Source organism: Symsagittifera roscoffensis, chromosome 1 (genome assembly GCF_963678635.1).
Source record: "Symsagittifera roscoffensis chromosome 1, txSymRosc1.1, whole genome shotgun sequence".
Lineage (NCBI taxonomy): Eukaryota > Metazoa > Xenacoelomorpha > Acoela > Convolutidae > Symsagittifera > Symsagittifera roscoffensis.
This window is the reverse complement of record NC_087062.1, coordinates 84949247-84974758: the sequence shown is the minus strand read 5'-3', so window position 1 is coordinate 84974758 and position 25512 is coordinate 84949247. Positions and strand designations below refer to the sequence as shown.

Sequence of the window (25512 nt, the reverse complement as noted above, 5' to 3'; positions counted from 1 at the left end):
TGGATTCCATAACCTTTCGAAACACTTCAGCGGTTTTTCCATTACTTTTTTCATCGTTTTTTTCTGTTCTCTTTGAACTTGTCTGCTGCAGTGAATTGTTTGATTCAAAATTTTTTTCTGCTTCATCATCACCGTCATCACTGAAATTAGTAAGTGCAGATAAATTTCTTTTTCGGTGCAGATTTGGTACTACATTATTAGGGGTTAAAGGAATAGGAGATGTTGGGTTTAATGGTGGTGGAGAGTCACGGCTGATATTTCGTTCTCGAAATCGTTGTATGTAATTGAGTTGAGATGATTTGTCGTTAATTAATGGATTATGAAGGATTTGAGATTGTGGTGCAGTTTTTTCATCTGGAGCATATGTTTTTCGAGGAATGAGGATGAATTCTTCAGCATACATGCCTGAGATTCTAGTTTTTCAAGTAAATGTAACACGATTCTCCGATTGATTTAACCAGTGAAATATTGTTTGCCAAAACTTTTCGTTTTTCTCGGATACTAAACTTAGGGTCAACAATTTTTCCAAATGGTATTTTCTTACTCTCGATGAAACTCTTGTTAGCTGGAACATGTCCCAGAAAAACATTTACAAAACAATCGCAAAGAAATCTAATAAAATTTGAATCAGCTTCTGTCAAAATTGATCTACAATGGCGACTATTGAGCATTTGCTTCAATATACATAATTCTTTCTCTTTCATTTTCAAGAGATGTGATAACTGCTTTCGAGGATGGTAAATAGAAAATGGTTGGTGATGGTGGAACTATGTTTGACGAATAACGAAGACATTCTGAAGTTTTGGGATCCAAGTCTATCAACAGATGACCAAAATCTTCTTTCGTTGCCAACTGATACGCATGACGGAGGAATTTTGCATTATTCAACTGTCTGCCTAAATAATCAATTTGTTGAATGTCTCGAGGTGATTTGAACAAAATTAAGTGAGTTGTATTCAAATCTATTGTACGTGATTGCTTACTTTGCTGAAATAAATTGTGCTTGACATAAATAACATGAACATTTTTATGTCGGCCTGCTGTAGCTAATTTAACAAAATCTTTTTCATTAAAAATTTCTTCACAGGTATCATCAAAGACAATCATACAATCCCGTAAGTTATTAACAATTTCAAAGCTGGATAATTTTATAAATTCAATATCAAATTTGTTGTGAGAAACAAAGGAACGGTATTTGGGTTGATCGTGAAGATAAAAATAAAATATCTTGTTATACGATGGATAGAATGTACCTTTGAGAAGCATTTGAAAAATTAAATCAGTTTTGCCAGATCCTGAGGGACCTGAAACGGACATAAACAGACGATCTTTTGTTGAAATGATCTTATTCATTATTATAACTTGGGATTGGGTAACATGTAACCAACTGTACTGGATAGTATTGAAAGCCAAATGGCAGTCTCGTCACAACTAAGATTGTAAAAAGACAATTTTGAAATAGATAAAGAGAGCAAAATGAAAATGAAACAGACTTGTGTGAAAAAGACAACTTCTGCAGACGGAAGAGAAACAGAATTACAAAATTTCCAAGATCTGTTTTCGTGAGATAAAGACTGTTCGGCACCACCAATGTCAACAAAGTCGCAATCATTGTTCTCGACAGTGGTGGTTTCTTCAATTTCCATGTTTACTGGAAGACCTTTTTTGCTTATTTGTATCAAGGTTGATAGTTACAACTGCATACCAATCGCCTTTTTTTCTCTCTGATCTATTGCCGTTTGGTTTGTATTTTATTATATATCTTGCTATGTTTTTGTCTGTCAGAAGTATCCGAACAATTTTTTCTACGTTTCCGGTACTGATTTCGTCTAATAACTCTTTTGGTAAATTCTCACCTGTTAAACTCACATTTTGTGTGTTTTCTTTTGGCAAAAATATTTTTTTGAAATTTTGAATTTTCAAACACGACATGTTAGCAACTAGTAATCACACAAGATCAAAAGAAAATGAAGACAATCAATAAATATATTTATTATGATTCACAAAACTTGGTATACGTATGTGATTCGTCATTTCGGTTCAACAGGCAAATCAACTCCTCGTTCAATGAAGAAAAACTCATATTTTGTGAATTTGTCATGGTTACAATTAGATTTGAACTTTACAACAAAATGAGCAGCAACTCTGATAGTGGCTTGAACTAAATGTATTTCCTCAACGTTATCAGTTTTGACTAATTCTTTCAGTTCAGCTGGAAGCTGATGGTCATGCAAATGGATTTGTCTTCTCTCTCCCAGCTGAGGTTGCAGCCCTTCCAGGTTGAGATTGAACAACGGAATTGACTGGCGAAATTCCTGGAGTCTGGACATTGTACAGGTGAAAGTAGTCAAGAACTGTAAAAAATTTCCGTAAATTGTCGATTTCGATATCGTTCAGTGTAATTTGTTCGAGTTTTTGCAGGAGAGGTTTTCCTCGACAATCTAATATGCCTGTCCGCGTAAGAGTAACTTTAATTCTTGGTGTTGAATTGTTTTCAGGACTCTGATTAGTCATTGGAGCGTAAACCAACAAATTTGGAGATAAGGTTGTTTGCATCATTGGACAGTTCATTTTGTAACCAATCGAAAAAAACTTTGGATTTTCTACGGGTACAATGCTTTAATAATTGATGTGAGGGAAGTAAATGAGAATGTCGTTTGCAAATATGTTTTTCTTGACCCAATAACTGTTCAATCTTTGGGCAGCCAAAATCTTCCAAATTTGTCACGGGTAATTTCAAGTATTCAGCTAGTAAAACAGATTTTTGTGTACCTTTAGCAAAAAAATGGGAATTTGGGTTCCTCAAACGAATGCTGTCAAAAATTTGATCCAAGTATGAGTAAGGGTATTCACCTTCGTCCCAACGAAGCCCGTGTAGAAATTTAGATACCCAATTGTACGCTTTTTTCTCTTCTTTTGATAAATTGTTGAATTGGACTGGTGGCAGAAAATGAATTGTATCAATTGTATTAGCAGAGCAAACGGAAAGTTCCTTTATGATCAAAGGTTTCTTGCCACATTTAAATCCCTCAATATCTAAAATAATGAGATGATTGAAAAACAATTTTTTAGTTTTCTTTCTTTGGGTTAACATGACTTTCACTCAACATTCCAACAAACGAAATAACTTTGGTTTGAATGCTTTAAGAAATAAGCAAAACGCAATACCTGTCACGTGACCCAGGTAACAGTTTTTTATTGGACAAGGCAAAACATATGTGTACCCAGGACCGGTATGATTTTTTTCTTGCAAATATCCCGCTGCGTCATGCAATATAGCATGTATTCTAAGAAATTTGAAATGTTTCAAGTGTTTGTCGAGCGACGAATTGTCTATTCCAATTAAACCACCATATGGTCTGTTTTTCAAAACAAAATCCAAATTAATATCAGCATCCAAATACAAACAAGTGGCTAAAAAATACTGAAATCTGACTGATTTGTCTGGATATTGTGATTTTAAGTCTATAAAAATTTCATGAATGAGTTTTAAATCGAAAGTCGAAATCATGTTTACTGAACTCAATATAATAAAAAGGGAATAATGAAAAGTATGTATCAATTAAAACTTAACTTTCTCTTCAACAATAAATTTCACAAATAGCACATCAGTATCTACATCAAGTTTTCCATATCCACTTGTCAAAATATCCATTATTTTGCAAAAAGCGGCAGAATGGGGTCCATTAATTAAACTTTCAAATCTTTTCAAAGTTTCTGTATTCATCTCATCTGTTTGAACATGTCTGCTTTCTGTATGTTTCTTTGAAACTGAAGTCGAAATTCTTACGGATTTGTTTGACGTCGACGATGCAGCAGGCGTAACTGTATTATCAATTCGTTTCTGTCCCCCAACTGCCGGAGATTTCTTGCAAACGTTTTGATTTGGTGAAGTTTGTTTGTTAGATGATGTTGCAGAAAGCAATAAATTGGGTAAACGTTTTTTGATTGCAGTGAAATCTAACAAATCGAGATTGGCTGCAACAGGTTGTGCTGAATAAGTGAGAGCTAGTTTAAGCTTGTCAAATAACTCACCGTTTCCTTTGACATCTTTAGCAGGAGAAATTAAGTATTTGAAGCAAGTGAAAATACAAGGAACACTGAAACATTTTTGGGACGGAAAAAATTGGTTTAATTGTTCCTCTGAATCTACTTGAATCAATATATGGTAATGATTTTTTTTTTCATTCTCGACTGAAAAAGGGCAATATTCAGATTTGAAGTGGCTTCCAAAAGCATAATTTTTAAAAGTAGATAAATTAGGAATTTTTTCAGTGATAACAAATTTGAAATTTGGTTGAAATTTTTTGAAATAATCAGGTAACACAACTTCGAACATAGCTTCTGCCATTTTGTAAAGGAAAATTAATTTGAGTCGTGCTTGAAATCGTTTGTGTTTGAGGAAAGTTGAGATTTCCTGGCTCGTTTACAGTTAGATTGTGGTTTGTCTTTGTTTTCAACAGTATCAGAAATTTCACTTGTTTGCGCTCGGATTGACTTTCCCGACTTTAGTAATTTTGAAAATTCTTCGCTGCTTAAGGAAAGTCTTTGTACACATTCAAATTCAGCGCCTTCAGTTGCTTTTTTGAAAACTTTCAGGAATACATAAGTTCCAGTTTGGTCATATGTTTTCAATGTAGCACGCACTAGTCTTTTACTGTTTTCCGAAATATCGAAATAGCAATCGCCAAAATCTTTATCTGCATTTGCTGTGGTGCTTGTTTTGGTTTTATTCATTGTAACGAGTAAATTTTCAAAGTAACTTGATTCAAAACTGAATAGAAAGAAATGAATGGTTCCGATTGATTGTATATGTCTGCAAAAGAAAGCGTTGTATCTATTTTAATTTATATACACATGTACTTTATATCGCAAAGATATTGGATTGCAATTTAGTTCAAATGGATAAGTATTTTGTGCATGTACAACTGATAAGAATTTTTAATGGGTGTTAAAGGTCACAATGTTTAAACGTTATTTTTGATACAAGCTATTTGTTTGAATGCAACTTAGATAAACATAGAATACCACGCAAGGTAACATAAATATTTTACACGCCCTCCCTTATTAAACTGATTAAAAACTACATAGGAGGTCTTGAAATTTCTAATTTTAGAAGAACCAATCCCTATTTTAATCTCTTGAGGCGTTTTCACAATTCATTTCAGTTTCATTTCTCTCCGCGTTACGTTTGTCATTTTCTTCCAAATTTTTTTCAAAAATGCCTTGTTATATTATTGCCGGATATTCCAATCACGAAAGAACCATTTTTTATGAAACCGTTCACGGTAATTTTGTAGCAATAATTAACGAAGAAAAAAGTTTCAATTCTGATGAGTGGACTTGTACTCATCACGTTATGATTCCCAAAAATTTTTTACATTTATTCAGTAAACTTTCCTTAAAAATTTCAAAGAAAGACGAAGAACTGAATATAAAGTATTTGAGTTACCTTACAAATTCTGGTAAATATACGGATCCTGACGAGCCTCTTGCTCTTCAGGTTGATATTTCAACTTTATCAAAACCAGTAAAAAAAATTTTGTATAAATACGATTGTGATGTTACTCCGATGTGTGAAAACCAGTTAGAATACTTTGAAGAAATTGAATTTTTTGATCGTTTATGGGGAATGGAACAGATTGAATCACCATCAGTAGTTACCCCGAAAGCTGATCCTTCCCCTGTAGTATCACCATGGCTTGACGAACCGGGTTGCTCAACTCCAAAGCGTACCCCTGAGGCTACTGTGAGCAACCACATGGAAAACTTAACCCCTTCTCTCTGTCTAGCGCCAAAGAAAAAAAGGAAGTTAACAACACTAGAGAAAGCGCAGGAGTATTTGAACCTTATATAACTTTGAAACTGAGGTTGAGTTTTATTGATTTTTGTTTGTATTTATTGTGTATAATAATTTAACTTTAAAATTGAGTTTGAGTTTGTATCTTGTATTTGTTCATTAATTATCACACGATTGGGTTCTGATTAAAAATTTATTTCAAAAGCCTTTAAAAATTGAAGTTTAAAAAATCATTTATTTTTAATAAATTGACTATTTTTTTTTTCAATTAAAAACAAAAAAAAAATCCGTAAAATTTTCATTTTTTCCACAATTAGGATTTAACATATTAACATTGAAGTTCTTATTTACATTAGTGATCTTGAGAAAAAACTGAAAAGCATCCATATATATGCTAATTTTTAGAAAACAAGATTAAAAAAATCAATTTCGTCTTTTTAAAAAAGATAATTAACGTCAAAAAAAAAACTGGAAAAAAATAATTTTGGATGAAAACTTATATTGTCATATGTTTATTCAAATAATTATCATAAAAATTAAACATAATGAAAAATAGTATAAAAGATGTTTAAAACCAACTTTTTGATAAAAATACTTATTTTTTTAATGTTTTTTAGTTAAAAATTTGATTTTTTAATTACAAAAAGGAAAAAAAAGCATTAATTTTTTTCTTTTTCTACAAATTGGAGTTACCATTTGATCATTGATACTGTTGTCTCCAAAAATGATCATATTGAAAAAAATACAAGTATTCATCATCATGCTAAATATTTGAGAAAAATAATAAAAATCAAACTTTTTAATTGATGACTCATCGTTTTTTCATTTTTCCGAAAAAATGCAATTTTCAACCAGAAGACGCAATTTTTTATTATGAGCAAGTGGTGTTATTATGAAAGTGCATTGAGGGGCACGACTAATGAGATTGTGGGAGTAGATGTTTTTTCAATAGTCTTCGAGAAAAACGCTAATCCCCTTAATCCCCCCTAAAACAACAAACTCATTTCTCTTTACAGAAAAGTATTTTTTCGGACTTTTTTTTCAAATCGAAAGACAATTGAGACAAATTCATGATGACATGGACCGTGCAACCGCTCCGTGATTGACATCATTGATAGCAATGCGCCTGGAAAGTTAAAAAACTGTCATTTTTCAGTTTTTGCTTTACTTATTCATCATTTCAACTGTTTTTGATACTAATTTTGACATTTTTATAGGATATTCTGTCCCCATGACAACTGGGATATTTAGGATCTATCATGTGTTGTGACATGCTCAACTTTTATTCGCAATTTCGAAATTTTCATCAATTTATATTTTGAATTGATAAAATATAAATGTAAAACTTTTCTCTCTTGGCTCTAAAATCATTTTGGATTAAAATTTAGCCCAAACTTGGTTGGCTTAGATTAATTTTTATCGTTTGTAATAATTAATAACGTTTCAAACAACAATTTATCTGTTTCGTCCAATCGAATTTGAGTTTGCCAGTTATGGCGGGAAATTCAAATCTAATTCAAATTTTGGCGGGAACTTTAATTCAAATTCAAAATTACGCGCGCAAAACACAAACCGTTTTCTCTGCAATTGGTAGACGAACAGTTATGCTTCCCATTTACTGTTGTTTCTGAGTGTAATTTGAGATCACTTGATTCTTTTTCTTTCTTAAAATCAATAGCTTAACTTATTTCAAAAAATGTTCAAATGCAATTTTTGTCCACTGAAATATGCAAATAAGAGCAATAGAAGTCGCCATGAGCGTGACAAACATTTTGTTGAAAAAGGACTTATTGTTTATCGATGCAATGAGTGTTCATTCACGGCTCAAATGCTTTCAAATTTACAAAAACATATTCTTCACACTCATGGTCAACTTGGAGGTGTTTGTGATTATTGTCATTTGGGTTTTCATTCGCCCAAAAACTTATCAGCTCATTTACTAGCAACCCATGGTCTTCCTGTTATGAGAGCTGCCTCTGCTGATTTAGCCACTACAAGTGCCGCTGCTAATGCTGCTCTCGGTGATGTGCATGCTGTCGATGAAGACGAAATCAACGGCACCAATCTTCAAAAAAGTGAGTCTGCTTTTTTCGGTGTTCTTGAAACGTATGTGATCGGCGGAAACCAACCCATGGATGAAAATCAGCCGATTGACCTTTTGCAATTTATGCAAGAGAAAAAAGATGAAATTCAAAGTCTCATAATCGATCGAGTTGCAGAAGGACCTAGAAAAGTTCAGTTCAGCGCTAATTTAGGTTTGGTAAAACCTAAAGTAATAAATGATTCTAGTAAAACTGAGCACGACGAGCGGATTGACATTTATGCAAACTCTGATATGAAACCTGTGATGAGCTTAGGATTAGAAGATGATGAGTTTTTTGAAATGGTCGAAAAAATGCAAGCAGTTTTGGAGACTTTTGCATCTTATGGAAGCGGTTGGGTTTTGCAACACGTAATTCAAGTTTTTGTTAAACTTGCAAAGTTTTCACCAATCCGTGGGTCATCTTATATTGACTTGCCTTTTCGAATTCGAATGTCCCAGAATTTGATAAACATTAGAAATCACGAAGATAATAATTGCTTCGAACTTTGCTTTACCGCTGCTTATAGTCTGAAGCATGGTGTTGACCTACTTCTAACTGATCAACAAAAAGCGAACCCAGCAGCTGCGCGGACACAGCCTGATACATACACTGCAGAAAGTGCACACAAAGCCCAAGGTAATTTTGATTCACCCATGAGTTTCGCTTCAATTGGAAAATTTGAACAACTTAACGACGTGCGGGTAAATGTGTTCCAGTACCACAAGGGAGATTTGTTGCCTATGTATATATCAAAACGACCAAATCAAGATAACAGCACCCAAACTGAAATATTTGACATGGACCTGCTTCTCTTGTATGAGCCTGCAAAGCATCACTATGTACTTATAATCGATTTGTTAAAGTTCATCTGCGAAATCAAAGGGTGTAAGTATCGCACAATTGCACGTTTATGTAGAAACTGCTTTCACATTAGTTGGAGTGATGAAACTCACGAGCAACACATCCAGTGTTGTAAGGATCATGAACCTGCTCTAGTAGTCATGCCTTCAGCAGAAAAAGGTACCAACAGATACGAGTTCAAAAACCTCCAGGCCTTGTGGTTTGTACCACTTGTGATTTATTTTGATTTTGAATCATTTCTGAAACCTGTAGATTCTTGTCCTGATAATCCATCGCGATCATCTACCCGAGTTGTACAAAAACACGAGGCTTGTGGGTTTTCATTGGCTGTAATTGAACACGGAAATTCACAGCCCTACTTCTTTGACTATGACAGCTCTGATCAATGCATGAAAAAGTTTCTCAATCAGTTGCATCAATTAGCGAGAGAGATATATGATCAAAAGCGACAGTTTCCTCAATTTCTAGAAAGCCAAGAATCGTTGAACGAAGAAAACACATCAACATGTTGGATTTGCTGTATACATTTTACCAATGAGCACGAAAAATGTCTTGACCATTGCCATTTTTCTGGAAAATTTTTGGGATGGGCACATGAAAAATGCAACCTCGCAAGACGAACTGTAAATTTCACCCCAGTCATTGGACATAACATCCAGAACTATGACCTTCACCACATTTGTCTCGCATTGCATGAATGCGAGCCAACAAGTACATTGAGTGTTATACCTAGCACCGACGAAAAATATATATCGTTAAGCATTGGAGTCCTAATTAAAACTATAAAAAGGAAAAACGGATCTGAGCAAAAAGTTTTTGAATACCTCAGATTTATTGACTCATGCAAGTTTTTGAATTCTTCCCTGCAAAAATTGGTTGATAATCTACCAGCGGAAAAAATGTCAATTTTGAACAAGTATTTTGCAAACGAGACGGAGGAGCAACGGTGTCTGATACGACAAAAAGGTTTCTACCCTTATTCGTACATGACCGGAAGAGAAAAATTTGCAGAAAAAGAATTGCCTCCTTTGCAAAATTGGTCCGATGTTTTGAATGGAGGAAAAGTTGCAGTTTCACAAGCGGATCTGGAACATGCAAAGAAAGTTTTTAGAGTGTTCAAATGTCAAAACTTGGAGGATTATCACAACTTGTTTCTCAAGTGTGATACACTCCTTCTTGCTTGCGTCTTTGAAGAATTTCGACAAATTAGTCACCAAACTTATGGTCTGGACTGCGCGCACCATTTTAGTGCTTCAAACTTAGCTGGAGACGCCTTCAAACGTATCTGCAAAGACTCGAATGTTCAGCTTTTATCAGACCGCAGGCATCTCGAAATGGTCGAGAATATGATGCGAGGTGGTACTGCATCCGTGTTCCATAGTCGGTTTTTCAAAGCCAACAACAAAGAATGCCCCGACTTCAACCCAGATCAACCTAGCACCTACGGGTTTATGATCGATGCAAATAACCTCTATGGCGGCGTCATGCAAACGGAGAAATTACCGGTGCGTAACTTTGAGCTAATAGAGCATATAGAAGACGAGGTGATTGTGAACCAAATCCTCAACATGACTGAAGACTCTTTGATTGGATTTATATTGGAAGTTGATCTCGAGTATCCAGAAGAACTGCATGAGGATCATCAAGATTACCCTTTAGCTCCTACTAAAGAAAGTGTACCCCAGGATTGGTTGAGTCCCTACCAAACAAATTTACTCGAGCAGATGAAAAATCAAGACATTGCAAGACGTTCAATTGGAAAGACCAAAAAGTTACTGCAGACGCTGCATGACAAGTCAAATTATACAATTCATTACAAACTATTGCAATTGTTTGTTAGGTTGGGACTTAAAGTTAAAAAAGTGCACCGTGTGCTGAAGTTTGAACAAGAAGCATGGTTAGAACCATACATCACATTGAACACGACTAAACGACAACAAGCTAGAAATAAATTTGAGGAGGATTTGTACAAACTACTGAACAATTGTGCTTATGGGAAAACATGCGAGTCGAAGCGCAAACGGATGCTTGTTCGGATAGTTAGAGATTATCATGCCGCTTTGCGAGAAATTAGTGCATTCGAATTTAAATCCTACAAAATTTTTGGAGAAAACTTGGCAGCGTTCACTTCGAATCCAACAAAAATCTATTGGGATGTCCCAACAATTGTGGGAGCTAGTGTTCTTCAGTTAGCAAAGTTTCACATGTATAAGTTTCATTACGATATAATGAAACCAAATTTTGAATGTCAACTATTGTATTCTGATACAGACAGTCTCCTGTACCAAGTCAAAAGTGAAGATTTATACCGAGAAATTTCCGAAAAAAGGAATATTTTGAATGAACTTGACTTGTCAAATTACCCGAAGAACCACCCTCTCTACGACCCGAAAAACAAAATGGTTGTTTTAAAATTCAAGGATGAGTTTCCAGGAGACATTATAACCGAGTTTATATCCCTCAAACCCAAGCTTTATTCCATTTTGTCCAGAGGTAATTAATTTCTATTTGCCTTATTTGTGAGCACGAATTTCAAAAAATTTTGATTTTTTGTGATTTTTTTTTCGGAAGGCAATTTTTATTTGTGGGCGAAAAAATGTAATTTTATCAAAAAAAAAAAAGAAATTTGGAAAAAACTTTTTAGGCGAAAAAGTATAATTTTTTTTGAAATTTTTTTTTTGTGGGCGGTTTTTTTTGTGGGCGAAATTTTTTTTTATTTTTGGAAAAAAAAATTTTTTTTGTTCGAAAAAAAATTTCGGGCGAAAAAGTGTATTTTGTTTTGAAAAAAAATTGGAAAAAACTTTTTAGGCGAAAAAAAATAATTTTTTTGAAAATTTTTGGTTTTTTTTTTTTGGGCGATTTTTTTTTTTTTTTTTTGTGGGCGAAAAATTTTTTAAAAAAAAAATTTTTTGTCGGCAAAAAATTTTTTTTTAAAAATTTTTTTGTCGGGGATTTTTTTTTTTGTGTTGGTTGATTGTTGTTTTTTTTTTTAATGATGACTAATTTTTAAGGTCACACCTGGCCTTCATGTATTTTTTTTGTTGCACCTGGCCTTCAAGTTAACATGATGTAGCTCTTAAAAAAAACATCGTATTTGGTTTTTTTACCACCACACATTAGTGATCATCAAAAAATTGATTAGTAATCATATAAATAAAATTTTAGACTGCAGAAAATTATCGGCGAAAGGTGTATCCAAAGCTGCTCAGAAGATGTTGAGTCATCAGCGATATCGAGACACCTTGACCTCTGGCTCGTTATTCAAAACTGAAAACAGTCGAATCGCATCCGAGTCACACAATCTGCAAACAGTGACTTCGACGAAAACATCGTTATCAGCTTTTGATGACAAACGCTACATCCTCGATGATGGTCAGCAGACTCTTCCCTACGGTCACAAAAACATCGTGGGTCAAACTGTGATTGGCATTGATGATAGTGATGATAACACAGCCGCTGTTAATTCTGACCCAACTGACGATGACGATTTGGAAAAATGGATGCCATTTTTTGAAGATCGTCAACAACCAGTGTCGTGGGATTGTGACGATTTCCTAGATGGGGTGTCTGAAGAATTCGCTAACACTCAAAACGTTGATTGGGACCATCCGGAAATTGATGATGAATACTCTGAGGATAGTTTTGCTGTTGAGAACACACAACCACATCGCTCGCTTCGACAACTGATTGACCAGGTCAATAGCAGTTGGCAAACTCCAGACCCCGGTCTGATTCGGGCAGCAGAAACCAACGACAGTGATATTGATAGCGGGGATATCGCGGATCTGGAGGCCAATACTTCCGATGAGGACGAGTCGTCATTCTTGAACGATTCGTTTTTCGATTATGAAGCAGTTGAAGTAGAAGAACCACGGTCAAAAAATCGACGAATAGATTAAAACACAAAAAAACACCACATTAACTTTTGTATAGTAAATAAAATTCAGTTATTTAATATGAGAATTGTCTGTACATAAAATTTGACCTACCGCTATTCCGTGTTTAGTGTGTATTTAAGTGCGAGTTTTTGTTCAGCTTTGGAACTCAATTAATCTGGGATATAAACAATTTCATTTAAGCGATAGTGTCTTTAGCATACTTTTGTATGTATTTGTATGTAATTTGAGTTTGAATCAAAGTTTTAAGAAGAATTGAGCAAACAGCCTATAGCGCAGTTAAACACTCCAGCTGGTTTCAGAACGAAGATTTGGCAAATCCTTTCCCGCACCAAACATGTAACCACAACGTTCAGTGGGAATACTCAATAATATACCGAAGTTTTACATGAGGACTATTAGGTATAAAATTATACATGGTGACAATTAGGATTATTACATGGTGACCATTGCTGATCATTTAATACATGGTGACCATTATGATTTATACCTAATGGTCATCCATGTATGACAACCCCCCCCCCCCCCCCCGATCCTAGTGCACTATATGCATACTACTAACATGGTTTTCATTGGGCAACAATAAATCCATAAGTTTAACCCAGGAGATATGCCTTGTGAAGTATTTTAGGTTGAACATGAAAAGAGAAAAAGTCTGAAATCTGCTTTCATTCACGCAAAGCTCAAACTAACTTATCTGGCTTTCGAATGACTTCATACGTTCAGCATAAAAGGCTCTTATATATATCAGATTCAATGATCTTGCGAGCTTTGATATGATAGCTGACCAGTATAATAATAAATTTACAATAATCCTTTTAGACCTCTCAGGGTTTTGTTTCATTTGCTAAAACTAAGAGTTTTGTTCCGAACATTTGTGCTCGTGATGCTTTTTCTCCTGAGTAAGTTTCACTCTTTAATTAAATTTTTTTGACGGATTTTGAAAGAAATTGTGGTCCTGAAGTCAAAATTGAAAAAAAAGCTTACCTGCTTTGTATTTTAATAAATTTATGGGGGTTTAAAGAATGCCATTATGGCATATTTGAACCAGTAAACTTGCCTTATATTTCGTGCTTTTTACGAGTAAGCGGATGCTTAACCCGGCTCAGAAATTGTTCCAAATTGAATTCAAGCAAGCTGCTTGGAACTATCTATACGTTATTAGACGCCAAAAATGTCACTTTGTGTTTTGCAAAGCGCGTGGAGGGCAAAAGAAGTAAACACTTTTTTTACAAATCAATTTTTGAAACACTTTTTTTCGAAAACAATTTCTTTTTGTTGAAAAATCCTTCAATAGAAACCAAGAGGCAGACTGAGGTGTCAGGGCTTTGACATGATACGAGCAGCCTTGTTCAATTACTGATTTGAAGAAAAAAAAATGTTTTAAATTGATAACTGTTTGAGGGAGTTTACATAATCGGGGTAGTTATCAGATACAAAACTAGCATGTTCGATCGAAAATTATTCAGTTAACTTCGGGGAAGGATATGTTTACTAGCTACTGCCGTCTGGAGAAAATAAGTTTGCTCGATTATGAGTAATGGTATACGAGCTATAAGATTACAGGTTTGCTTGTATCAAGGTGATGTCCTGGTTGTTCCAACCACTCTGTAATATCTATTTTTGTTCCGACTTTCGATACGAAAGTAACGGAATATTTGTACTAGGGGTGGGTTTTTTTTTTCTTCAGACAAATTTCGACTTTTTAACTAGCCATTTTTGACGGAATTTTTTATATCATTCAAAAGGCATTGTTGTCTTGAGCTTAAATTTGAAAAGATATTTCACCTGTGATTATTTTTTGTAAAGTTATGAGGGTTTAAAGATTGCCATTTTGACCAATTTGGGACAATTAACGCGCGATATAATTCGCGCTATTAACGCGTAAGCGGAGATTTAATCCGTCTTATAAATCGTTCCAAATTGGTTGAACGAAGCTTATTTGCCATAATTGATTTGTTACAAGGAGCTAAATCAATCTTTTTGTACTTTATATGGCGTATGGGGGGATGATTTTCATAAAAAAATTCAAATTTTAGAAAAAAAAATTTCATTTTATTTTATTTCATATAATGTTTTTGTGTTATTACTGCTGCTCCATAAACCTTCAAAGCAGTCGGAACATTCAGGGCTTCGCCCTGATACGAGCAGAATTGTTTATTTTTCCATCTAACAAAATTGATGAAACTTTTAAAAAGAAACTGAAAGTTTTTTGTTGGTGGAACAACCCCTCCACACGCCGTATAATGTACTGAGTGAGAGATTTTGCTGGTGGGAACTTAACGAACAGGACAAATAGCCCGACTCAGTTCAATTTGGAACAATTTCTGAGCCGGATTATTTCGCCGCTTATGCGCTGGGGAATAAATCAGATCGGACGTTAATTGCTGAATTTCCTTGATTGACCAATTTCGAGTCCACATAAACTCATGAAAAATGATCACAGATTAACAGTATCATTAAAATATAGCTCAAAACAATTATTTTTTTTCGCAGGGTATAAAAAAGTTCCGCCAAAAATAGCTAGTTAGAACGATGAAGTTTGTCTCGAGAAAAAATCATTCTTTGCAAAAAATTTCCTTCATTTTATCCGAATACCGGAAAAAACCTTATATTTCTAGACCGTTTTTCTCAAAATTTTTTCTCAAAGCTTGCAACCAATTGATTGATCACCAATCTAAAGCTAATAAGCTCAGCCTTTTAGCTCACAGCCTGTCACAAGCCTGTCATAAGTATAAAGAAAATGGAATAAAAGATCTTGCGAAGAAAAATAACACAAATTTTTCCCATTTGTATGATATTTCTCATGTTTTTTGAAATTGGATGGCTAGTTGTGTTTCTGGGCTGGTGAATGGTCGTAACATAAAGTTGTTCGGCTACAATGAAAATAAAATTATTTGACTTACTTCGGCTACAAAAAAGCTGACCTCAAACCAAACTATTTATTATGACCACAATCTATAAATAATGCCACGCTGTTGGAATATTGGTATTCTTGTCAAAATTGTTGGCTAGATAATTGGGCATATAGACACATTGTTTAACCTTAACAATATTATTGGCAAAATCTTTTTCGAAGCGAATCTGAACGAAAATTATTTTTACAAAACTGCTCATTTCTGCATCGGATTTAGCTTCTCACTATTTTCCACAGTAGAGCGACACGTTGTAATAGGCGAAATTTCGTAACAGGCAACAATTCGTAACAAGAGAAAACTATTAAAAGGTATTGGTAATTATAATACGCTTGCTCCACTGTGCTTACATCTAGCCCGAGAGGAATACAGCGCGTGAATCAATGTTAGCCGCTCAATCTACTGTTAGAAATTGTCGCTTGTTACGAATTGTCGCCTGTTACGAACTGAAGCCTGTTACTAATTGTCGCCTCACAGTTGGCCATATGTAGAAATTATTTCAAAAAACCAATTACCTTAAGCTGATATAGTTTGTGACAAATTAAACTTCTGAAGGTCGCCAACATTGCCAAAAATTTGACATTAACTTTAAAATGTGGCGTTTTTTAGTTAGAGCCAAAATGCTGGCGATATCGGCAACCTTGAGAAATTAATTTAATTGGTCCCAATTTAACGGGTTTTAAGTGAGTTATATTTTTGTAACGGTTTTACATGTGGAAATTAGTGAGAAACTAAAATCCGACAACAAAATAAGTAAATTAAGTTCCATTAATTTTGCTCATATTTGTTGATTGAAAAGGATATTGCCAACAGTTTGGTGTTAGCTTTTAAATTGGATCAGCGAAGAGAAAAGATTAAGGTAGAAAACCAAAAAAATTGGCAATATTGGTGACTTTTAGCATTTTAATCGGCCAAAAGACTGACGGTACTTCTCGAGAGTTAATTAATTTTTGACACAAATCTTTCGTGCCAAAGTTAGTACAAAAATGAGTTGTTATAAGGTAATGAACGTCGTTCAGATTTGATGACCGCAAGAAGAATATTGCCAACAAACTTGCATGAACTTTACATTCTATTTGAGTTTAAATTTCAATTTGTTTAAGAGCTCAAACTTTTCTTTTCTGATGAGTTCATTCAGAGGCCGATCAAGAATTTTGGCGGACTAAGTTAACATCCTCCCCCCCCCCCCCGCTCAAAAGTCAAAAGCCGTTTGTGGGGGAGGATGCTAACTTGGTTCTAAGTTGGTATTTTTCAGCCAATCAGAATCAGAACCGAGCATTTTACATGCAGCGCTAAGCAAGTTTAATTTAAATTAAGCGCTGGGGTGGAGGATCTTAACTTGGTCGATTTGGGGGAGAACGTTAATTTGATCCTTTTTCGCTAGTAAGGGATGCACTTTAATAAAAATAGATTTCTCTGCGTCAGGAAAAAATTTGAAATAAATGTACTAAAAATACCGTTTTTGGCAGTTTTGGAAAACCATGGTACGACTTCACGACTCTCGTTATTGATTGAATAATTCAACGAGTTTTCGTGAAATAGCATGTTGCAATATTGAATAAAATTGAACGGCGATGCTTTCACCGCAACAAAATAAGCTAATTTTTTGCGGTCAAAAGTTAGTTTTTTTTTTCAATTATCGCTTGCCCTTTAATTGTTTATGAATAAGTGCCTAAAAATACATTCAGAAAAATTTCAGATCTAGTCAGTCAAAAGCGGAACCGTAAAAAAGTTTAAAGAGGGAATCCTCCGAGTTTTGAGGGTTCGAATTTTTGATTGGGGGTCCCCTCCTAAGTTGCAATGACTGAATGGTCCCTAGATCCAATGACTGAAAATTTAGTACAAAAACGCCCGATGAAAAGATAATTGGCAAAGGATATAATGGTATGGCGAGTTTAATAAGATTATGGTGAACCAATACAAGAAAAGAATACACAATTTATATTAAGAAGAATGCACTGCACCTGCGGCTGTTATTTTAGCAAATCGAAACAAAAAATTGAATTAATCGGATCACAGAATTAACAGAACACGCAAATTATGCAAATAGAATTCTAAGGAAAAAATGTCGATAGATTTTTCAGCCGATCTGATTCAGTCTGCAAGCTCTCATAAGCAAGAAAGAGGGAATAAATTCGGGGTGATCATTTTTCATATATATAATGGGAAAAAAAACTATAATTTTTGATCAATGATATACATTTTGTAAACTCTTTTTTAAAAAGGGGAATGAACAATTTGAGCGGATTTCATTGATTCTCCAATACAAACAAAATATCACAAAAATAGAACAAAAAGATGATAGATTTTCACGCCCATCAAGTTCACTCTAAACAAGGGGGAGGATTAGTTTATGGGGAAATCATTGACTCTCAAGAACATTCAAATTTCCCTAAAAAGAGATTACAGATTTTCAGGCGGATCAAATTCCTTCTCTAGGACCTCTTCAAACAACAGGGAGGAGAATAGCTCAATACTTCACAAATATATTCAAATGCTCAGAAAAAGAAAAAACAAATCTCAATAAAATTTGTAGCCAATCAATTCACTCTACAAGCCCTCCTTAAACAAGGGTGGGTAGTTTGTGGTGAATTCAATGCTTCCGAAACACAATCAAAGATTCAGTAAATGAAAAGAAAAAATTTCGATAGATTCAATTTCTAACTAAATTCAATTTCTAAGCTCCCCATAAGCAACTAGGAGGAATCGTTTGCGGGTAGTTCATTGATTCTCTCTCAGTAACATTCAAGATTCATAAAAAAAGGCTCACAAAAAGTTTCACAAGGGTTACAAAACGATCAATTTCACTCAGTAAATTCTTCTTAAAAAGGGAGAAGATAGCCTGTAGGAGTTTCAAGCCTTCCTAAATACATTCTGTTCATAAGCATTCCGAAAGAGAAAACTTCTATAAATTTTTTGTCGGATCAAATTCAATTTCTGAGCTCCTCTCCTTAAACAGGGTGAAGGAAAAGTTTGAGGGGAAATAATTGATCCTTCAGAAAAAGACGAGAGATTTTCGCACCTGTCAAATGAAATCTTCAAGAAATCCTTAAACAATGGGGAGGAGGATAATTTGGGGAGAAGTAAAAAAGACGATATATTTTTAGGTCCGACAACTTCACTCTGAACGCTTTTTATGAACAAGGGGAAAGTTAATATTTTGAAATTATTTCAATGCTTACCAATTTTTATCAATTATGAAATGAAAAAAGTCGATAAATTTTTAGATCGAAGAAACTCACTCTGCGAGTTTTCTTTAAATAAAGAGGACGTAGATAGTTTCCGAAGAAATAAATTGATTACATCAAGCGATCAAACTCCACGACCTCCGTAAGCAAGGGGGAAGGGGAGATTTTGCGTGGAATTCGATGCTTTTCAAATACGTTCACTCGTACAAAAAAGGAAAAAGAAAAAACTGTCATAAATTTTTATGACCGATCGTTTTCATTATTTAAGATATTCCTGAACAACAAGGAGGAGGAATAATTTGTGGTGAACTCATTGTGTCGTTGTTTGGGTAATTCGCGGCAAAAAAATCCTGTTGAAGCAATTTGCGGCCGATTGAACTCTTGAAAAAGGTAAGAAAATGCACATTTATCACATAATTCAATTGAGTAATATATGTGCATTTTCTTACCTTCTTCAAGAGTTCAATCGGCTATAAATTGGTTTAACGGGATTTTTGTTGCCGCGAATGGCCCAAACTACGAATTTGAAAAAACAGGCAAAAAAAAGTTTTTAGGCATTTAAAAATATATATATTTTGGCGTCAAAGGCGCCTGAGAAAAATTCTAGAGTCCGTCAGCCAAACATGGATATCTCAAAAGGGGACCCTTTGGGTCGGCAGGGAGTCGAATCTTTGTGAGCGAAAGGTGACCGACCCCCCCTTCCCCCTAAAACCACCACTGCTCAAATCTATCTGAAACAAAAAAAGTACTTTGGTCAAGAAACAGAAATTGTTGCGGTCGGAAAACTTGTTATTATTGTTCCGACTTTTGATACGAAAGTAACGGAATATTTGTGATCGGGGTGGGTTTTTTTTTCTTCTGACAAATTTCGACTTTTTAACTAGCCATTTTTGACGGAATTTTTTAAAATCAATCGAAAGCTATTGTTGTCTTGAGCTTAAATTTGAAAAGATATTTCACCTGTGATCATTTTTCGACAGTTATGAGGGTTTAAAGATTGCCATTATTAAAGATTGCCACTATTAACGCGTAAGCGGAGATTTAAGCCGTCTTAGAAATCTTTCCAAATTGGTTGAAAGAAGCAGCTTATTTGCCATAATTGATTTGTTACAAGGAGCGAAATTATTGCTTTGAACTTTATATGGCGTGTGGGGAGATGATTTTCATAAAATTTTTTTCAAATTTTAGAAAAAAAAATTCATTTTATTTTATTTCATTTAATTTTTTTAAGTTGTTTATGTTATTACTGCTCTATAAACGTTAAAAGGCAGTCGGAATTTTGAGGGGTTTGCCCTGATACGAGCAGTCTTGTTTTTTTAAAAATTGTTTATTCTTAATTTTTGTACTAAGCTTTTGTAATTGTATCAGAAATAATCGCGATCAGGCGAACAGAAAAATTATTCAAAAAATGTGTTCATTTTTGTGATCTAATGTCTAAACTGTTATGTGATATCTGCTTCAATATTTAATTGTTGTGATTTAAACGAATGGAGCAAAACAAAAGCTTAACATCTTAGGATTCAAGCATATAGACGTTATTTGAAATGGGACTAAAAATGTTGCAGGGACCTGGGGAAGTTTTTAAACTGGGATAGTGCATCATATTTGTAACTCAATTCTATCTGACATTAACTTGAGGTACGTGAATTAATTGAAAAAGATATTGTTGTCAACATTGATTTTTGTCTCAGAACTCCACTAGTGATTGTAAGTAAGTGTACCTTCAAATCAACAATGGCTACTTAGTAAATAGCCTCTCGAAAAACAAAAATAGTTGCATTAAGACGTTCTACTTGCAAAAAAAATAATATGCTTTCATTTTTCGAAGAATGTGACAGAATAATTGTGGCCGGGTAATTTTTTCTTCTAGACAAAATTCGATTGTTTAATTGAAAAGTTTTTCTGGTTTTACGGTTTTTACAGTTTTGCATTCGGATTTTACGGTTTTTTCATACCAATAAAAAGTTTTGCAGTGCTGAACTCAAATTAGACAAGACTGCTCATATCAGGGCAAAGCGCTGAATGTTCCGACTGCCTTTTAAGGTTTATGGAGCAGCAGTAATAACATAAAAATTTAAATGAAAAAAAAATAAAATGAAATTTTTTTTTCTAAAATTTGAAATTTTTTTATGAAATTTCATCCTCGCACACGCCATATAAAATACAAAAAGATAGATTTCGTTCCTTGTAACAAATAAATTATGGCAAATAAGCTTGATTCAACCAATTTGGAACGATTTATGAGACGGATTAAATCTCCGCTTACGCGTTAATAGCGCGAATTATATCGCGCGTTAATTGTCCCAAATTGGTCAAAATGGCCAAAATGGCAATCTTTAAACCCTCATTACTTTACAAAAATGATCACAGGTAAAATATCTTTTCAAATTTAAGCTCAGGACAACAATGGCTTTCGAATGAAATGAAAAAAAATTCCGTCAAAAATGGCTAGTTAAATAGTCGAAATTTGTCTGAAGAAAAAAAAACCCACCCCGAGCACAAATATTCCGTTACTTTCGTATCGAAAGTCGGAATAAAAATATTTCACATGTGATAAAATTTCATATAAGTATGGGGGCTAACGCGTAGATGGAAATTCAATCCGTCCCACAAATCGTCACAATTTGATTAGACGCATGATATTTGCTCTACCTATTTCTTTTATTCTTCATAGCGTAAGGAGGGGATAGTTTTTGAGAAAAAAACGTAAGAATTTTCAATATTGTTAAAAAGTAAACAATACGTCATAGAGGCTAAACGTCAGAGGTAACATTCAGGGCTTTGCCTTAACACGAGAAATCGTGTTCACTTTATACTCAATGCGCTAAGTTTGTCTATAACACAAATAGTTCATGAACCTCTGTAAAAATTTGATCCAACATTACCGGGATTGGCACGAAAACTTTTATCATTAAAATTTATAGGAGAAACACAATTATCATATTCAATACCTGACGTTTATGTATTGTATGCTAATTCTATTTTTGTTCGTGAAAAAAATGTTTGGTATGCGTTTTTACATTGTACATTAATTTTTTGTTTTATGTAGTCTATAATTTGTTCAGATTGTATTTTGGCACACACAAAAAACACAATCTAAAATGAATACTTTAATTGCCAGAATTTTTTTTTGTTTTTGAATGATAAGATAAACCGACAAATGTCGAAGAGAGGATACAGTTTTCAACTCATAAAAATCAATCTCTCAGCTGTATACCTTAAACTTTAAGTAGGACTGTGAGAAAGGCGACATATTTAATCATATGGCAAATTTTGGAATGCAATTAACCTCTGTGATTTTTGCTTGTAAACTATGATTTTATTATATGTGAAAACTGTTGGTTTTTGTTCCGACTTTCAAAGAAAGTGGGACTTTTATGTGCTCGGGTTGTTTTTTTGTTCAGACCAATTTTTTTTTCAAAATTCTGGTCATTCGGGGGATCGTTTTCCTGATCTGTATACGCCCTGACGGGTGTGCTCACCACTATAGTAACCTCCCGCACTTCTGCCTGAACTGCTCGTTTTATAATTTACATCATGACGAAATATCCCGCGCTACAAAATTGTTCCAAAATGAATTGAGGCAGCTAATTGGTTTCATTATTTCCTTACACAACTCAAATTTAATTACTTAAAATTTGATATTGTCAGCCTGAATAGCTTAGCCAATATTTTTTTTTTGCAAAAACTATTCGAGACCAATAAAAAAAATTTCATATATAATTTTTACAGAATTTTTTTACCTAAAGAATTATGTGAAGTTATATAATAGCAATTTTCTAGTCATGAAAATTGTATGACAAGCAGTTTTGGTCAACCCGGGTAGCTTGAGGCACCTGATTCTATCGGATAAAAACATGTGTTTACTTTTTTCAGCGATGTTTTGTTGAGGGCGCTTCTGCCAAACTCAAAACAACCAACCAATTGTAGGTAATTTTTGGTAAACAAACTTATTTGTTATAATAAAATAAAATAGCAGCACAATTTCAGCGAAAAAATTAACATCAATTGATGGCGTTCTCAGAATTTTTTCTTGATTATTGTTCCGACGTTTTTTTTTCTTCAGATAAAATTCGATTTTTTAACTAGTCATTTTTGACGAAATTTTTTTGTAACATTCAAAAGGTATTGTTGTCATGAGCTCAAATTTGAAAAGATATTTCACCTGCGATCCTTTTTTGTAAAGTTATGGGGGTTTAAAGATTGCCATTTTGGCTAAATGGGGACAATTAACGCGCGATATATTTCGCACTATTAACGCGGAAGCGGAGAGTTAATCCGTCTTAGAAATCGTTCCAAATTGGTTGAAAGAAGCTTATTTGCCATAATTGATTTGTAACAAGGAGCGGAATCTATATTTTTGTACTTTATATGGCGTGTAGGGGGATGATTTTCATAAAAAATTCAAATTTTAGAGAAAAAATTTTTTTCATTTTTTTACATCAAATTTTTACTGTTATTACTGCTCCATAATTCTTAAAAGACAGTGGGAACATTCAGGGCTTCGCTATGATACAAACAGTCTTGTTGTTGCTTTGAAATTGCTTTTAAAATATAAAGTTAGGTCGTTTTTCCCGCTTTTTGCAAAAGGGGGCAATTGTTACAAGGTACAAAGTTAACATTTGCTTTGCCGTTGTATTAGTTCTTCGTATGGATGGCAATTCGTTTAAACGCACGATTTTGGTGGTATTTCGTAAGATATTAATTCTCAATCTACAAAAAAAACGAAAAATTGGTGCTCAAATTTGATTTGTTGAATTTAATTTGAAGGTGAATTACAACATGAGCGACACCGCCAAGTAGTAATTGACGCGTTCGTTGCCAAAATTGTTTTGGGTGGTTGATTAAAAACACCTCATTATGCGTAGAACCCAACCGTTCCGAAAATCTTTTTTTTTTGCGTTTCTTTGGCTGGCATATTTTTTTACAGAGATAATTGTGGTTGCACTCGAGCATTATGCGCTACTTAAACAAAAACCTGCTTATCTTTGTTAATTTAATTTGGTACTTTTCCCCACAAATTAAATCAGGACGGTATTGGATATGTGAATGAACTCCTTTTAAATTACGTCAAAAATATAGAGCAAACCTGTTAGTGGTTGTCAGTATGCTAAATGAAAAGAAAGAGTAGTAATAGGCGGTAAGATATCACCAAAGAAATGTGTTCCACTTAGGAGTCAACTGCTTTGATATCCACACGCTCGAGAAATTTTAATTAAAATCTGTAGTCGAAATCTTCCAAAGAATTAAATGTTATTCGATGATCTGATTTCGGTCGACCAGCTTAATTTTTTTTTCATTAATATCGATTGACTCCATAGAATGAAGAACAAAAAAATCCCTTGGATCAGTAGTTTTTGTTCATTTATCAGGATTTGGTAAATCGGTTTGATATTAGAAAAAATATTGGCAACTGGGAGTAGAAACCATTTGGATGAAAAAATCATCAACTTGTGTCTACGCATTTTTTCGCCAAACGTTAGGCAAATAGGTCCTATTTAATTTCAATAATTAATTGCGAAATTCGATCAGAAATGTATATCAGTAATTCGCGTTTCTTTTTTCACCAAAATCCTAAACTTTTGGTTATATTTTGCTAATTTTAAAGTTTCTTTTGGACTAAAATTGATGAAATAAAAGTGAACTGTTGAACGCAACAAAAGTGTGTTTTGATAGATCAAAAATTAAATTCCCTCTAAATTATGGAATTGAACAATCTATTTAGTGAAAAAAAAAACAGAAAAATACGGTTTTTGAAGAACGCTTTAAAATTTCACAACATAAGGATGTTTATTTGAATGTTGAAAACTTTGATGACTGTACTATTTGACATAGCAAATTGAAAACTTTGATGGTTATACTATTTGACATAGCGCCTTTAAGTTTGCTTCCTATATTACTTGATTTATGCATTTAATTTATTCTGGTAGACATACAAACCGGAAGGGCTTAAATTAGTTTTCAGCTCGCTCACTACTTGGGCTCAATAATTGCCTCCGTCAGAAATGGACCGCCCCTTGATTAAACAATACCTCAGATTAGCCCCAAAATGACGACGGTGAAATACTAGATGAGCTAGAAGACTAGTAGCTATTTGCCTACTTACCATATATCAAATTATAACCTAAGGTTGATTTGCCATCTTACCCGTATTCCCGTGGTATAGTGGATTGAAACGAATTCGGTAGATACAATTTTCGATCGTAAGTTATCATTTTAAAATCTGAAAAAGGGCAAAGCATGAAATGATATCAGTGGTTGAAACAAAACCAACAATTAGACTAAAATACAGCCTGGAAAAAAAACTAACTTTTTTGACAAAAGAAACTCGCAATTAATTTGGCTGAAATGAACTTGACTCCTGTCTTTTTTCTTTCTGAAAATGTCAAACTTGAATAATTCAAACAATCGATGGTTTTAAAAGCATTCAAATGCCTTATGTTTAATGAGCAAACAAAGTAAAAGTGTTAGAAGGCGGATGTAACTTATCGTAACTTTCACAATTTTTTCTCCTTAAATTCCCTATTTATTCTCTGAATTGTATTTCCTTCCTTGTCAGTAAAAATAAATAACAAAGATTGATAAATTGACGCCATTTTGAACAGGTGGCCAGAGTGTGTTTGTTTGAATAATTGATGGAATTTGGCAAATTTTCAACCAGGAAAGTTCATTTCGTTTTTGGAATTCTAAAAAAAACATGAAAAAAAATAAAAGCAAAACTAAGCTTTACTAACTCAACGTGTTATGGGCGTCTTGTGACAAAAGATA

At 33.9% G+C, this 25512-nt stretch overlaps 1 protein-coding gene across 2 annotated transcripts in view; it reads right to left on the bottom strand.

Annotated features, from left to right (window-relative positions):
- LOC134857137 (cysteinyl leukotriene receptor 1-like) overlaps positions 1-24984 on the bottom strand; it is a 63695-nt gene extending 38711 nt beyond the window's left edge. The window contains exon 1 of one of the 2 annotated variants that reach the window (XM_063873510.1): positions 24892-24984. The gene's annotated coding sequence lies outside the window, so the exon portion shown is untranslated. Of the gene's footprint in view, positions 1-23833; positions 23941-24891 lie in introns of those variants that run through there. The other variant, XM_063873511.1, reaches the window with a different exon arrangement.
- Positions 24985-25512: the final 528 nt, after the last annotated feature.